Here is a 15170-nt window from a genome sequence, read left to right on the forward strand (position 1 = left end):
TGGGAAGGGTCTCCCCCTGGGGGAGAAGTGACGACATCCACGGATTCATCCCACTACCTAGAAAATTCCCTCAAGAACTCCATGCAAAGGAAAAGAGAAGGACAAGCAACACCTGTTGAGTATAAAATCACAAACTGTGGGCAGGGAGAATTTTGTGATTTCACATGCTGAGGAAAGCTATGTGCATGATCGGTTTCAAGAGAAGTTACATGTTACTGCACTGCAAACCTAAAATAAAAGTGGGTAAAATAATGGGCTATCTGTGTTTGCTGGAGTATAGAAATGGTGTGATTGTACGAGATGGAAATTGCCTTAGAAAATGGTGCTGATCTGTAACATGCTGCACATAAAGGCAGCGACATGGAATCCAAGAGGGCTTAACAATAGAGAAAAAGTATGAAAAGTCCTTATGATCTGAAGAGACATGCTATTAATGTTGCTATGCTACAAGGGATGCATCTGTCTAGGGAGGGTGTAAGGGAAGGCATTGTATCAATAGTAAGGACACAAGTGACCACAGTTCAAGGGTGTTTAATGAACTTCAAAATCTAATCCTAAATGTAAAGATGGGACCAAGCTACTACCATCAAATAATATTAAAGCAGTTCTAGTGGTGCCTTGTCAAAATAAAATGGTCTGTACTAAAAAACCTATTGCCAATCTTTACCTCTAAATACAAATGGTGTGGGAAACAATGTTATGAAAAAGAAAGAAGTGTTCAAGAAATGATATGTCAGGATATTCAGGCTGTTGGCCTCCCTTGCCCACATTTTCAGCATGGGACAAGGCCGCACACTCTGGCTTAGCATAGTATCTGGCTTCGCTAGCGTGAGAGTGCAGTCCAAACATTAGCATCAGGGCCTTCTGTGCCCAAGTCTCTTTGCCCCTAAAAGTCTCTTCTTTCAGACGGCTTGATGTGACAAACAATATTTCCTTTCCTCTTAGGGTTTCACACATTCTCAATTTCTCGGGTGATTCACTATTCACCTCAGATCCCCTTTTCACAGAATGTTTGTAGGATTCTCACATATCCAATTTCTTGGATGATTCACGGTTCACCCCGGATCCCCCTAAGCCAGGCTCAGATCCGTTTTAACACAATGTTCAATCGGTCTCACTGCGCCGGGCTCGGACCAATTTAATTCACTTTAACACAAACTTGCTTTAACCCAAAGCTTTCAATTGATCTCCCTCGTTCATGCTCGGACCAACATTAGCTACTTTGCCATCAATTTTCTTGGCAGAATCAATATCAAAGACTTTCAATTGTGCACAGGGATTTTCTTGACCATTCGCAGGACCATTCGATGCACAGTCCTTTACCACTCTTTCACCTTTGTCAACTCTCAGTTGGATACCTTACAGAGACCTTCGAATGAGCATGCACGTGGTGCCAGACCACTGTCAAAGGTATCGTATCTTGGTTTCAAAGTTTAATCACTCATTTGTTCAATTTTACTTGCGTTGGTTATCGCATGCGTTTCATACACTGTTCGCTTCAGCGCTCACCATACAATGTTGCAGCTTGCAACTTTGGCTTCAACACAGACCAGATGGTATCAGTCTCCCCAACTCCACCAGCTGTGTTAATTTTACTGGCACTTGTTGGAGCCAAGGACAGTACCATGGCAGCTGGCGATTCTCCCGCCTTGATTAACGACACAGGAGGGTACCGGGTACCTCCGTTACACAATGCATAATTCTTCAACCTGGTTTCCTGGCCTTGTGCTTTCTATTCTCGAGGTTTCATGAAAGTAACGGTTCCTTGTTGAAAGGGTCAAGGGCACTTCCCTTCTTGCGAGCCCCTTCTGTTTTGCCATCTTTCTCCTTGTGTTAAACTGCCATCTTGGAATTGCTGTTTACTCGTGTGCTTTTCCTCGCTCAGAGTGTGCTCTTGTGCTCTGCCTTTTACCCGTGTGGGGAAGTGTAATGGAAGTCGGGTGTGTGTGATGGTCAGTAATTGCCTGACCATTGTATTGGGACACTGCTCACGTATATGGCTCAGGTTAGTCCATTTTCTCTCATAGCAAGCTGTCTGTGAGAGAGTTTGTGTTGTGAAGGGGGGTGGGAGGGTTGAGTTCCTAAATATCCTACCGTTGTGGATGGGGTAAAGGTGTTACAGGGAAGGGAATACTGCGTCTCACCTTCCTGTGCCCCACTCCCCGAAGACTCATGTGATCCTCCCGCACTGGTCCACCCCAGGAACTGGATCCAAAAGCGATGGCCGTGTCCTGGCCACCTGGATTACGGATCCCTGGGGACTAGTGGGTGAGACCCCTTCAGGTCTATCACAAGGGTCACAGCAGATTTGGGGACATCTAGGAGAAAAACAGATGGTACTCTTCACTGTAGAGGTATGATGATCCATATACATCACACATTGAGTTTTTGGTGCATGACTGTTTTAGAGCTGGGGTCTTCAGCCTTTGGCCCTCCAGAGATTTTGGACTACAGCTTCAATTAGCCCTAGTCAGTGGTGAGATATCATGGGATCCAAGACATTTGGAGAGCCACATGTTGAAGACCCGTGTTTTACAGGGTATAGAGAGGAGATATGTGGTGGTAGAGTTCAAGCGTTTTGAGAAAAGGTTTGTGGTGGTTCATGTATGTGCCCAAATGTAGAAATGCCTATGTTCTTTGGTGGGAGTGACTGTGAAGATACAGAGATACACATATTCTCATATCCTCATCAGAAGTAATTATAATAAAATTAGATCTTTCTATAGTTGGGTGCACGGATAGAACATTGGGGCAGCTCAGGCGATTCTAAACCTGAGCAGTGAATGTGAGCTAGTCGATATTTGAAAGAGACTACACAGGTATGTTAAGAGACTAAACATTCTACTCTAGCATGTATGATTCACTATCTAGGATTGACAAATGGCTGATTTTAAGCTCACAGGTGGCAGGCTAGATAACATTTTATATACTGCCAAGAACGATTTTGGATCATTCACCATTCACTTTTGGATTGCAATGTGACACTTTCTTCTCTGGCCACAGATGGAGGTTTAAGGCGGGTGCACTTACAGACGAGACCTTCAAAGCGGGGTTGCATAAAGGTATGGAGTTTATGAATATTAATAAAGGCACAGTTGACATTGCTGGGGCACTATGAGGGATCCAGTGCTGATGGAGTCGAATTGAGAGGGAGTTAAATAATTTAGAAATAAGATACGTGGTTAGTTTTGTGCTTGACGAGATGGAGAAAATCGAGAACTACCAGTATTGTTACGCTTTGGATAGAAAAGGTTTAAGAAAATGGTGTGTATAGTAATCAAGCATTGACTGATTAATATGCAGAACTTTCAGAGCAGGTCACTTGTGAGCAGACTGAGAACCTAGATGAGACTCCACTACCCTAGATAATAGATCAGCATAGGGCTCTGATAATAGAGGCAGAATTCCTGACTGCCACAAAGGAGCTGGCAAGCAGTAAAGCTCTGGTTTCTGATGGTATCGAACTGGAGCACTATAAGAAGTACTCTATCATAGTGGTTCTGCTATTAGTTTAGGTATGTAGGGAGGCCATTATCACTGACCTATTGCAGTCACTGAAGTGAATATTTCTCTCGTAATGTAAATGTTGGTCACATTTAAAGATTTTTGCGCCTTAAAATGATTGGATGAAGCCGGGTTACTACCTCTTGCGGCATGCACTAAACTGAAGGGGGGAAATGGGCATCCCGTGTTGTCCGCCTGAAGTCCAATATCTGGGGCTATAGCACTCATGGGACATTTCAGCACTTTACAATTGTAACTATGCATCTGCATGCCACAGGTAATGATTGAACGCTGAATTAAACTTTCGTTATTGATGTTGGCAAGGATATTTCTACTTAAAAAAGATGATTTTGCTGAAAGGATCATATTTATTGATGAATGTTCCCATTCTGGTCACAGGGTTATTCTTTGCTAGGCTGTTGGAGCTGAATGGGAGGTGTACTGGTGACGTTCCTCCGAAAACCACATTTAGTTCTGGTGCTCAGGCCTCTTTATTGTCTACTGTATGGTGGACTACTTTTCCTTTAACAACTTAATCAACTTTTCAGTCATTAAACTCCCTGAAAGTGATCATAAACCCCCCCCCTGATTAAATGGAAATTACCTTTAGAATGTGTACTGCTCTCCCCCGAAAAGTGCACGAAACAACCATAAATCATCAATGCAATAATGGAGCAAATACTTTGAACCACAAAAACAGACAGACACAATAACTCACAACCACACACTCTTAGAAGATAAATCAGTTCTTTACGGCTATTTATTCAAAGCTTACAAATGCATAGAAATAACTCACAAAAATAATATGGACATAGTTCACAGAAGAAATAAAGAAGTCAAAAGGAAATACATCACCGTGAGCGTAATACTAGTCCTCATCTCGTCCAGAAGCGGCTGGAAGACCCCGGGGACAGCCAGGCCGAGAGTTCCACAGCTCACAGGAAGGCCAGACGTAAGCGTCCTTCTCTGGCTGAAGTCTCGCCTGACCCCCTCCGTGCCTTCACATATATACACACTCCACAAAGGGGAGTTAATTCCCGAACATTCTGGAAATTGCACCTGCGCAGTTGAGGAACAGCCGTCGATTGCCAGCTGGGTCAATCGAGAGCTCCCCTCAAGGAACGCAGGGCCTCCCTGCTCTAAATACACGCTCCACGGAGAACAGTAGCAAGCCATAACAACGTTGGCTTTCCCAGCAGAAATGGCCTTGACTGCATACCAAGTTTGAAAAGGCACTTTTGTCTCAGCACTGTGACTCTAACACTTCAGCAAAATGTGTGCAGCCTTTCACTGCAAAGTGAAGTAAATATCCAACATGGCTCCGAGCGCTCCCAGAATGCATTGCGCGCCCGCGCCGTTTTGAACCAATCATAAATCAAGCATAACAATTCCACCCTTTGGATATTTATCTTCCGTAGCCAGGTGGCACTGGAACTGGCCTCTGACACCTACGAAATGTTAAAACTAAATTGGGAACACATTGAAGGCAACAACAACAAGCAATTATAATAAACAATGTAATAAAAATGCAAGCAAAAATATAACGTAGTGTACCCCCAATATCAGGTATCCATGAAAATAACCAATCCCACCAGTTTTTGTTACGATCTTGAGACACTTGAGAAATGAGATCCCTCGAATATGACTTTCAATGGATCGTGAGTAGTCACTCAAATTGAAGCAACACATACCTTCAAAGGCATTACACCCTAAATTATGTTTCAGCAATAAGTAATCAACAGCAGCTCTGTTCTGTAAAGTTGCTTTTCTAATAACTTGACTATCAAGGAGTAATTTTTCTAAAGCCTGCGAAGTATGATTAAGACTTTTGACTACTAAACACGCTAATTTCATCAGATTTGTAACCTCCAGCAGCTAAACCCCAAACACCTACTAATGAAAGGGTTAATGCTAAAACCTCAGCTTCTGATAGCAAATGTACATGTGAATCACAGTCAGGAGATAGCCCTACAGATTCAAAGGTTGACCTTTTACCTCGAGTTATCGCTGAGTGTAAAGGAAACATCATTAGTCCTAATCGAGTCAAAGCATATGGACCTCCAGAAATGTTAGCTGGAATATAAGTATATGCAATGTTGCCACATGAAAAGAGCCATCCTGTTGGAAGTTTCACATGATTCGAATGACTTGCAGTTATCACTGTATGATTGCAAGACATAGTGTTATTTACACTGGTGAATTTGCGTGACACTCGCGAACATAGTCGCCTCTTGAACATCGTATGATTGCGCTGATTGGTCAACTTTGTCTGCATTTACCAATTTCTTGTGCTTTGCATGTCATAATATAACACACACCGCCTTGGGTTATGTTGTACGTAATCACACGTGTCAAATTTCTCCACTTACGGTCAGTCTCTTGGCAGAACCTACAGTATTCGTAGACTGAAAAGATTGTCTGTCTGAGTCTTGAACTAAAGAATCATTATGTGTGACGCCGAAAATATGCTTTAAAACCGGAAGAGGCGTCGGCACCGCTACTAAACATGTAGTCAAAGCTTCAGCATTGGGCACATCAGTCAAACAAAAGTGTGATATATTCAGTACTTGCTGTGCCAGAAATATCCACATATTTTCTTCTTGGGTTATCATAGGAGAGTGTTTCCTCCGTCCTACAAAGGGTTCCTGCACAACTGGCATCAAGGTCGTTTTCACTTGCTCCTGATGTGTTTGTCGCATTTCACAGATCCATGTCTTCGGTCTGGCGGGCTTGTCGGCACTGGTATAGGGCTGCTTGGGGACATTATTATTCATCACTATCAGTATCCCCTTGATCACTGGCACAGATGTGACATTTGTCACTGGTAACAGAAGATCGTCGAACCCGTCCAAATGGAGTCCATTTAGTGCCACAGAAGCACCAACCAGACCCAGGATCTACAAGGCAAACCCAGAAAAGAGATTAGTGTTGCACATCACTCTTAGGTAACATTTGTCTGCGGTACATATTGCCATTTCTTTCTACCAGGCTCCATCACTAAAACCACTTGATCTTTGCCTGATGCAATGACATCTGCGGGCACTGGTGGGCCACTTGGCTTTTCCACCCACACTTTTGCACCCGGTACCATACTGTCTGAAGAGCCAAAACCGCGATCCCCACGGGGAGTTAACACTGTAGGAGGCTCCCCTTTCTTAATCATGGACAATTTAATGGGAATGATTATCAATTGGGCCACTCGATCACCCTTGTGTATTGATAACAACTGATCCCCACTATTCATTAAGATGACTTTGATCTCACCTTGGTAATCAGCATCAATTAACCCTCCCAACACTTGAACTCCCTTCAATGCTAGGCCAGATCTAGGGGCAATCCATCCCATATGCTCTGAGGGAATCTGTACTCCAATCCCTGTTTCAATAACAACTATTCCTCTTGGATCTAATCTGATTTCTTCATTAGAATGCAAGTCTACCCCTGCTGACTCTGGAGTTGCTCGATAGGGAGCTAAAGAACCTGGTGTTTCCCAGTATAACAATGTTTCTCTAACTGAATTGGGTTGAACCTGTAAGTTAGGAGTCATTAATCGCATCAAAGGAGTTTCATGTTCATACACAGGCCTATTGTTCAGCACTTGCACCGCATCAAACACACGATCACGCCAGCCTGCCAAACTGCCGTCTCCAGATTTGCGCAACTGTTCTTTCAGTAACCCATTAATTCGTTCAATTAGCCCTGCTGCAGCTGAGTGGTAGGGGATGTGATATATCCACTCAATGCTCTTTTCCTGACAAAACTTCTGGATTAGTTTGCCTTTGAAATGTGACCCATTGTCACTTTGAATCTGCAAAGGCACTCCATAATGTAATATGATCTGATCTAACAACCTGATGGTATTCAATTGGGTTGCACGTTTGCACGGCAAAACCATCAAATATCCGGAGTATGTATCTACAATAGTGCATGCATACTGACAACCTCTGATATTTGGCATAGGACCGATATAATCAATCTGCAAAATTTGACCTGGTGATTTTCCTCTTCTCAATGTACCTCGAACAATCTGAGGTATAGGTCTATGCAATTGGTATTGGCACACGGGACACTGCAAAATGATTGTTTTCACTAGTTCTAACGGAAGACTGATGCCTCAAGCTTGTGCCCACCTGATAGCCTTTTCTCCAAGGTGCCCACTTTTCTGATGGGCCAATTTGCCCAAACCCTCCATATCGTCTTCCCGAGCCTCTGCATCCATTGTTGCAATCTTGGTGTGTTCGTCTGAAACAGAATTAAACCAATGTTCTAATTAATCTGTGGCACAATGTGCTTCCACATGATATACAGTGACTCCACTTTGAAACAACATTTCTGCAATATCTTGCCACAGTTCTTTTCCCCACAACCTTTTTGAATGAATCTTCCATCCATTCTTTTGCCAAGTCGGCAACCACACTGCCAATCCATTCGCCACTGACCATGAATCTGTGTACACATGGCATTGACCAGGGGTCTCTTGTTTCAACGCTTGGTAAACTGCGAAAAGTTCTGCGAACTGACTGCTCTTTCCTTTCCCTGTCGTTGTCAACATCTTTTTTGTTTTGGGATTGTACGACACTGCTTTCCAGTACCGCTCAGGTCCCACATATCGAGCTGAACCATCCGTGAACCAAGCATGCTCTGTTTGTTCCATGGTCAAATCACTGTAAGGGACTTCCCATTTCACGGGAGACTCACGTTTTTCAGGCACCTCCGGTGGTTTCTAATCTGAGGGCGGTATGTTGGCTACTTGCTCATGTAATTTTGCCACTCCACCCTTTCCTGATTTGGCTCTGTCTTGAATATACCATTTCCATTTAATTATGCTGGCTTCTTGAGCATGTCCTATACGATGTGTTTTAGGAGAGCTCCGTACCCACTGCATGATTGGTATTTCAGGTCTCATGAATACATCATGACCTTAGGTCATCTACTCGGTATCAACAAGAGCCCAATAACATGCCAGCAATTGCTTTTCAAACGGAGTATATGAGTTACCAGCATCGGGCAACTTACAACTCCAAAATCCTAATGGCACACGTTTCCTGTCTTGTTTCTGCCACACACTCCAGTTAGCATAATTGTCTTGCACAGACACATTTAGTTCCACTTCGCCTTCCTTCAAGGGCCATAAATCAAGCACCTGCTGCACAATGTCTTTCGCCATCTCAAAGGCTCTCTGCTGCTCTTCCCCCCACTGAAACTCATATTTCTTACGTGTCACTTTGTAGAGGGGGGCTAATATCTGCCCTAAATGCGGAATGTGCTGTCTCCAAAAGCCAAACAGTCCTATAAACTGCTGAGCTTGCTTTTTGCTCGTTGGAGTGGTGAATTCAAGTATTTTCTGTCGTGCTTTTGGCACCATTTCACGATGCCCATGATGCCACTAAATCCCTAAGAATATCACTGTTTCAGCTGGACCTTGAATTTTACTCGGATTAATCTCCCACCCTTCCTTTTTCAATCTTTCTATAAGGACATCTAGCTGACGTTGCACGCTATGTTCATCCTTGCCCTGGATCAAAATATCATCAATGTAATGAGAGATTTGTATGTCAGGTTTACACGTTATCTTGTCTAAGTGCTCTGCCACCAGCCGGTGACAGTCGGACTGCGCATGTAGCCCATGGGTAGTCTCGTGAAAGTATACTGACGTCCACCCCATGAAAATGCAAACTGTTCTTGACACTCGTCAGCAATTGGCACGGAGAAAAATGCATTAGCTAAATCAATCACTGCATACCAAGTCCCCTCAAACTTTTGGACATTTTCAATCAAAGTAATAGCATCTGGGACTGCGGGCACTAAGGGAGGAGTGTGTTTATTCAACCCCCTGTAATCCACCGTCATCCTCCACGACCCATCCCCCTTTTTAATGGATCAGAGCGGATTGTTCCATGATGTGGTAATATGGCGTAATACACCTGCCTCCACATACTCTTTGATGGTGTCTGAGATTTCCTTGTGCCCCCCAGGAATGCGGTATTGTTTCATGGCTACCTGCTTATTCGCCACTAGCACTTGTACTGGGGGCATCTTCAATTTGCCTACAGTAATGGGTGTACAAATTAATGCACTCACCCCAAACTGGTACGTTTTACCGCCAAGTCCCCAGGTTAGCCCTTCCAAAATGTCAAAGCCAATTATATATTCAGGTATCGGGACAATCAACACTTGGTATTTCTGCCTCTTTAAGTTGCCTATTTCCATCTCCACTCTTGTTTGCACTGCGGGGGTCTCCTTTCCCCCTAAACCTGTAATCCTAAAGTGTTTGCCTTTAAATCGTGTCGGATTACCATGAATCAAAGAGGCCTCCGTCCCGGTGCCTATCAATGCTCGCACCACTTGTGTGTTTCCTGGCCCCCAAAAAATCTTAACATCAACATGAGGCCGCCTATCCACTTTTATGCGGGCAGACGCTGCCGGAGCTTGGCCGAAGCCCTAGTCAAACTTCGAATGAGTGTAACTCGTCTCCGCCTCTAGCATCGCACTCACCACCTTTCTCAAATCAGCATATGTCGTCTGGTACGGGGAAGGTGTCCCCATAGACCCTTCATCTTGTTCTTCTGCAGGGGGAGCAGAAGGTGAGGGGTCCCCCTGTGTCGTGGTAACTACTTGTTTCTTAACCTGTTTATACTGTTCTTTGGCGGCAAGTCCTCGTTTTTTGTATAATTCATACATTACTCTGGTTTCAATGCCATCAATGTCTTTGTGTGGCACACCGTCTTTTAACAATGCCAAAAACATGTCTTTTCGGGACACTCGGGAGTCTGCTATTTTGCCGCCTGCCTTTGGTTCTTCGCTCACTGCGCCCCTCTCTATCCCGTGGCTTGTTCTCGCTCTTATCCCACTCTCCTAAATCTGCAAATTGCTGAATGGCATCTGCTACCTCATCCGTAGCCTTGCCCGTCATGCCTACGAGCAAAGTCATAATGACACTTTTGTATGCAGGTGGCGCAGTTCTAATCACCATGTTTCGAGTTGAAACTGAGAGCGGCACGGCTCCCATGTGATCAGGAGCATCTACGTGAATCGCCTCTTTCATAGCATGCTCTGACTTTTTGAATTGCTTCTCTCAACGTATACCACTTCGTTTCTTCACTGGGCCAATCTGTGGTAATAGGGTATTTACGATTGCACGCTTGGGCTATCAGGTGCAACAAAGACACCTGCGTATCTTGACCATTAGCATCAGGGGGCGGTCCTGCTCTGAAGACCTCCTGTACATTGGTGTCAATTGACAGGGGTAAAAAATGCGGTGAAACAGTAGAATCTACTAACAACCCTGCAGCACCCCCGTCCAGTAATCTCACCATCCATGTTAATAAAGCTTCCCCTGATTTTTGCCTCAAACGGGTAATAATTTCCCCAACCTCCTTTTGTGTGTAATCCTCCAGCGTGGTTTGGTTAAATCCACCGTTCCGCCAGCCGGATTCTGCGGGTGTGGTCCAGCTCGCCGCCTTCTAACAGTCTTCGCCGCCACTGTTTTCTTTTTCACCTCTGGTTTGGGGTCAGACTCTTCTGCAGAACTACTTTCTAGACTGGTCGAATCAAAAATATCACCATCCCATTTGTCCGGATCCCAGTCTACACCAGCGATTACAGTTGCCACCTTTCTTTTGTTGACCCCTCCCCGTCTTTTCCTATACTTATATTGCGCTACTCTGACTGCTGCCCTCTCGGCCACCGCCTGATGTGTCGGCCTTATCTTTAAACAATTTCATTTGAATCTGCTGCATTAACGCAGTCTGCCGTTCTGCAGCTAGTTCTCTCTCTAATCTCAAAACCTCAGCTTTCATATCCATTTGCCTCTGATGTATTTTCCTATAAGCATGCAAAAGAACCCAACCTCGCCTACCTAATGCCGCGCATTCTTTACCACGTTCTACTGGAACTTGTTGCAAGCATGCAATTACATCAGTCGGATCGGCATCTCCCAATCCTTGATCCCAAGTTTTACTTTAACCGGCCCCCCATGGGCACGGTTGAGCCAACTTATCATACAGACTCTTAGTCCAACCTGGAGTAACAACATCAGAACAGTCACCGCCAGCGGTAACGCTCTTCTTCTTGAACAAACTACTCATTATCGCAAGCAAAGCAAAGTCTCGTTGAACCTATATATTTTCTTCTCCACACTGCAATCACTCCCACAGGCACTCGAACAGTTACCAAAGAGCAAAAAAAAAATTTCACTTAATCTTATCTACATTTCAACAGATTCTTGGATGCACGGAACAACTCATCACGTACATCCTGTTCGTGACGCCAAAAATGTACTGCTCTCCCCCGAAAAGTGCACGAAACAACCATAAATCATCAATGCAATAATGTAGCAAGTACTTTGAACCACAAAAACAGACAGAGACAATAACTCACAACCACGCACTCTTAGAAGATAAATCAGCTCTTTACGGCTATTTATTCAAAGCTTACAAATACATAGAAATAACTCACAAAAATAATATGGACATAGTTCACAGAAGAAATAAAGAAGTCAAAAGGAAATACATCACCGTGAGCGTAATACTAGTCCTCATATCGTCCAGAAGCGGCTGGAAGACCCCGGGGACCGCCAGGCCGAGAGTTCCACAGCTCACAGGAAGGCCAGACGTAAGCGTCCTTCTCTGGCTGAAGTCTCACCTGACCCCCTCCGTGCCTTCACATATATACACACTCCACAAAGGGGAGTTAATTCCTGAACATTCTGGAAATTGCACTTGCGCAGTTGAGGAACAGCTGTCGATTGCCAGCTGGGTCAATCGAGAGCTCCCCTCAAGGAACGCAGGGCCTCCCTGCTCTAAAAACACGCTTCACGGAGAACAGTAGCTAGCCATAACAACGTTGGCTTTCCCAGCAGAAATGGCCTTGACTGCATACCAAGTTTGAAAAAGCACGTTTGTCTCAGCACTGTGAATCTAACACTTCAGCAAAATGTGTGCAGCCTTTCACTGCGAAGTGAAGTAAATATCCAACATGGCTCCGAGCGCTCCCAGAATGCATTGCGCGCCCGCCCCATTTTGAACCAAGCATACATCGAGCATAACAGAATGTCACCCAGAAGTAAAAGAGGCAGCCAGGCTATCGAGATACTCGGGCCCAATGAGGCCAAAAAGATCAACAGTCGCAATCAGACTAAACAATGAAGAAATGTGTGTATTACAGGTATCTATTATTTCAACTGGTCTGAAATAGTAGCTGCATTTGAGGAGCTAATTCTGAGACTAGATGGAAAGTTTGCCCTTAAGCAAAACAGTACAAAAAGGGCAACATTGGAAAGAAGAGACACACCATGGTTCGACGTAGTTTGTTGTGGCTAAGCAGAAGCTGTATGCAGAATTTAGACTAAGGACTGTGCATGCAGGTGAATTACATGCTTTACAACATGATTGCAAAAGTCTATTGGCAGAGAAGAAATCCACTTTTGCAAAAAAAAACAGTGGGGATTTACTGGACCAAACAGTAAAAGAAAATAACACCAAGGAGTTCTGGAGACTTGTGGCCAAGGGTTTCAATAATAATGGACTGGGGGTTGCGGTGCGGGGGAGAGGGGGGGCTGGCAGTACAATCTTGTCTGCTGCCTGTGAATCCCATTTTAAGGTGACTTTATTGAAGGAAGTCCCAGATAGCTCCTCTAAGCAATGCAAGAAAAATCCTGATACTGACAGTTTAATCTTTAAAGTATATTGGATTACAGCTTCCCTGAAGGCAGCCAAGGGGGAAAGCTGCAGGGCAGCATGGCATTACACACAAAGTCCTCAAATAGTTATCTGAGTTGTGGTCTCCAATCTTAGAAATGGCTTTTAACACAATTGCCTATACACAGACACTCCAATGGAAAATGAGATTCTTTTTTTTTTTTAATGAAGACACTATCGGCGATCCTCAGTGTTACCGGCCAATCCCTCTTCTTGAGACTGCTAGAAAAATTCTTTCAAAATGTATTAAAGTCTCGAGGAGTGGCTAGTTGCCAACAGTATGCTTCTGGATACACAAGTAGGCTTCAGAAAGGGATTTAGCACAATTGATTTGTGCTTAATGCAATCATTGAAAAATATATCAGGAGGGTGTGTGTTTGTTTAATTCTTTAATCTCGCCAAAGAATACGGTTCACTTGATCAGGCTATCCTATAGTGGATACTGAAAAGGCTTGGCATCTCTGATGGGCTACTAGGGCCAATCCAGCTCTTGTATGCCGGAGCTTTGGGCCTTTGTTCAGGGGCTGATGGCTATACTAAGGAATTTGCTACTAATAAGGGTTTTAGGCAGTGTTGCCCTCTAGCCCCGCTGTTCTTTTTCTCACCGATTTTGATCCACACAACTCATTAGCAAGAACTCTAATCCGCAAGTTCTAAAAATGGTCATTTGATGCATTATTGTACACCGATGGTACAACTTTAACCCTGCTGTAAGCAGCTAGGTTTTTGGACCATGGCATGAGGAACATGGCCTGAAACGGAATCTAGAAAAGACTAAGATTGTGGTCTTTGGTGATAGAAAACTAAACTTTAGTCAGTTAATGACATTCAAATTACTATCAAAGATTTGTATAATTATCTAGGCGTTTTAATTTTGAGGAATGACATCTGGTCTTACCATATAATGGTAGCAAAGAGGATTCATTCGAGCTCTAGGGGTTTACAACGATGTTACTACAAATTTAGTGGCAAATATTGGACAGATACATAAGAGTGATGGAGGCTAAAGTCCATTTCTCTGAAAGTGAAATCTGGAGCTCTGCTGACCATTCAAGCCTGGATTGCCCCCAAAACTAATTTAAAGGAAGGAAACTGGGCTGTCTCCTAGCACAACAGGAGAAACTCTAAGACTGGAATTGGGGAGGGTGCTGGGGGGGGGGAGGGGTGCAGAGCACTGCAGTCTGTGCTGAATATACGTTTTTGGAGTTTTTTGAAAAAAACAATAAACGTAATGCCAAGAACCCAAACACGAGAAATGAGGTAGCTGCGTTTTGCTTCCTCATCGCAGGACAAGTGTTCTTGGTTTAAATGTAGTACAGCCTCAGCGAGGAAATGAGGCATCGATTATGGCCAAGCCTATAACTTTGCGTCATTCAAGCAAGCTCTCAAAAATAGGGCGGCACAGCTAGAACATGATGCCACGTTGAAGCTAACCTGTAGTTTGCACTCAATTAAATTCTTTGTAGCATCACGCAAGAGTTTCGTCGACGAGAACGCTTTAAGCACCTTTTGTGCACAGGAGCATGTCAATAATCTGCCTGAACGTGTTACCCTTGTCGCCAAGAATTAACTGGCTGAAGAATATCAAGGAATGCACATGCAGGCTTGGCTGCGATGAAGATCTGGTACATTTCCTGTTGATTTACCCTGTTCTGGACAAACAGAATGTGTTTATTTATGAATCTCAATGACAGATTTTGTATCGGACATCTGTAAATCTGTAAAAGCCATTTTTAAAAGATACGGAATACATTTTTAGAATTTTAGCTGTGTTTTAAATGGGGTATTGTCCTTAATTGTAATAGTGCTGGATTGGTTTTATGTTGTGATTTTAATTTTTAATGGCAAATGCTGAATAAAGATAGATTACTACTACTCTTTGCTGGGTGGAGAACAGCGTTTTTAAAGCTCAAATGGATTGGAGAAAACCCAAGGGTGGCTTGGAGCACATTGACACTACCATTAGGA

At 43.8% G+C, this 15170-nt stretch overlaps 1 protein-coding gene across 5 annotated transcripts in view; it reads left to right on the forward strand.

Annotated features, from left to right (window-relative positions):
* The window catches only part of ARHGEF18 (Rho/Rac guanine nucleotide exchange factor 18), a 1645252-nt gene that overhangs the window by 659863 nt on the left and 970219 nt on the right, over nucleotides 1–15170 (forward strand). The window contains exon 2 of one of the 5 annotated variants that reach the window (XM_069649232.1): nucleotides 3004–3062. The exons of the other annotated variants lie outside the window; for them this stretch is intronic. The gene's annotated coding sequence lies outside the window, so the exon portion shown is untranslated. The remainder of the gene's footprint in view (nucleotides 1–3003; nucleotides 3063–15170) is intronic. 5 annotated transcript variants of the gene reach the window in all.

This window comes from Ambystoma mexicanum, chromosome 1p (genome assembly GCF_040938575.1).
Source record: "Ambystoma mexicanum isolate Mex_15411 chromosome 1p, UKY_AmexF1_1, whole genome shotgun sequence".
Classification (NCBI taxonomy): domain Eukaryota; kingdom Metazoa; phylum Chordata; class Amphibia; order Caudata; family Ambystomatidae; genus Ambystoma; species Ambystoma mexicanum.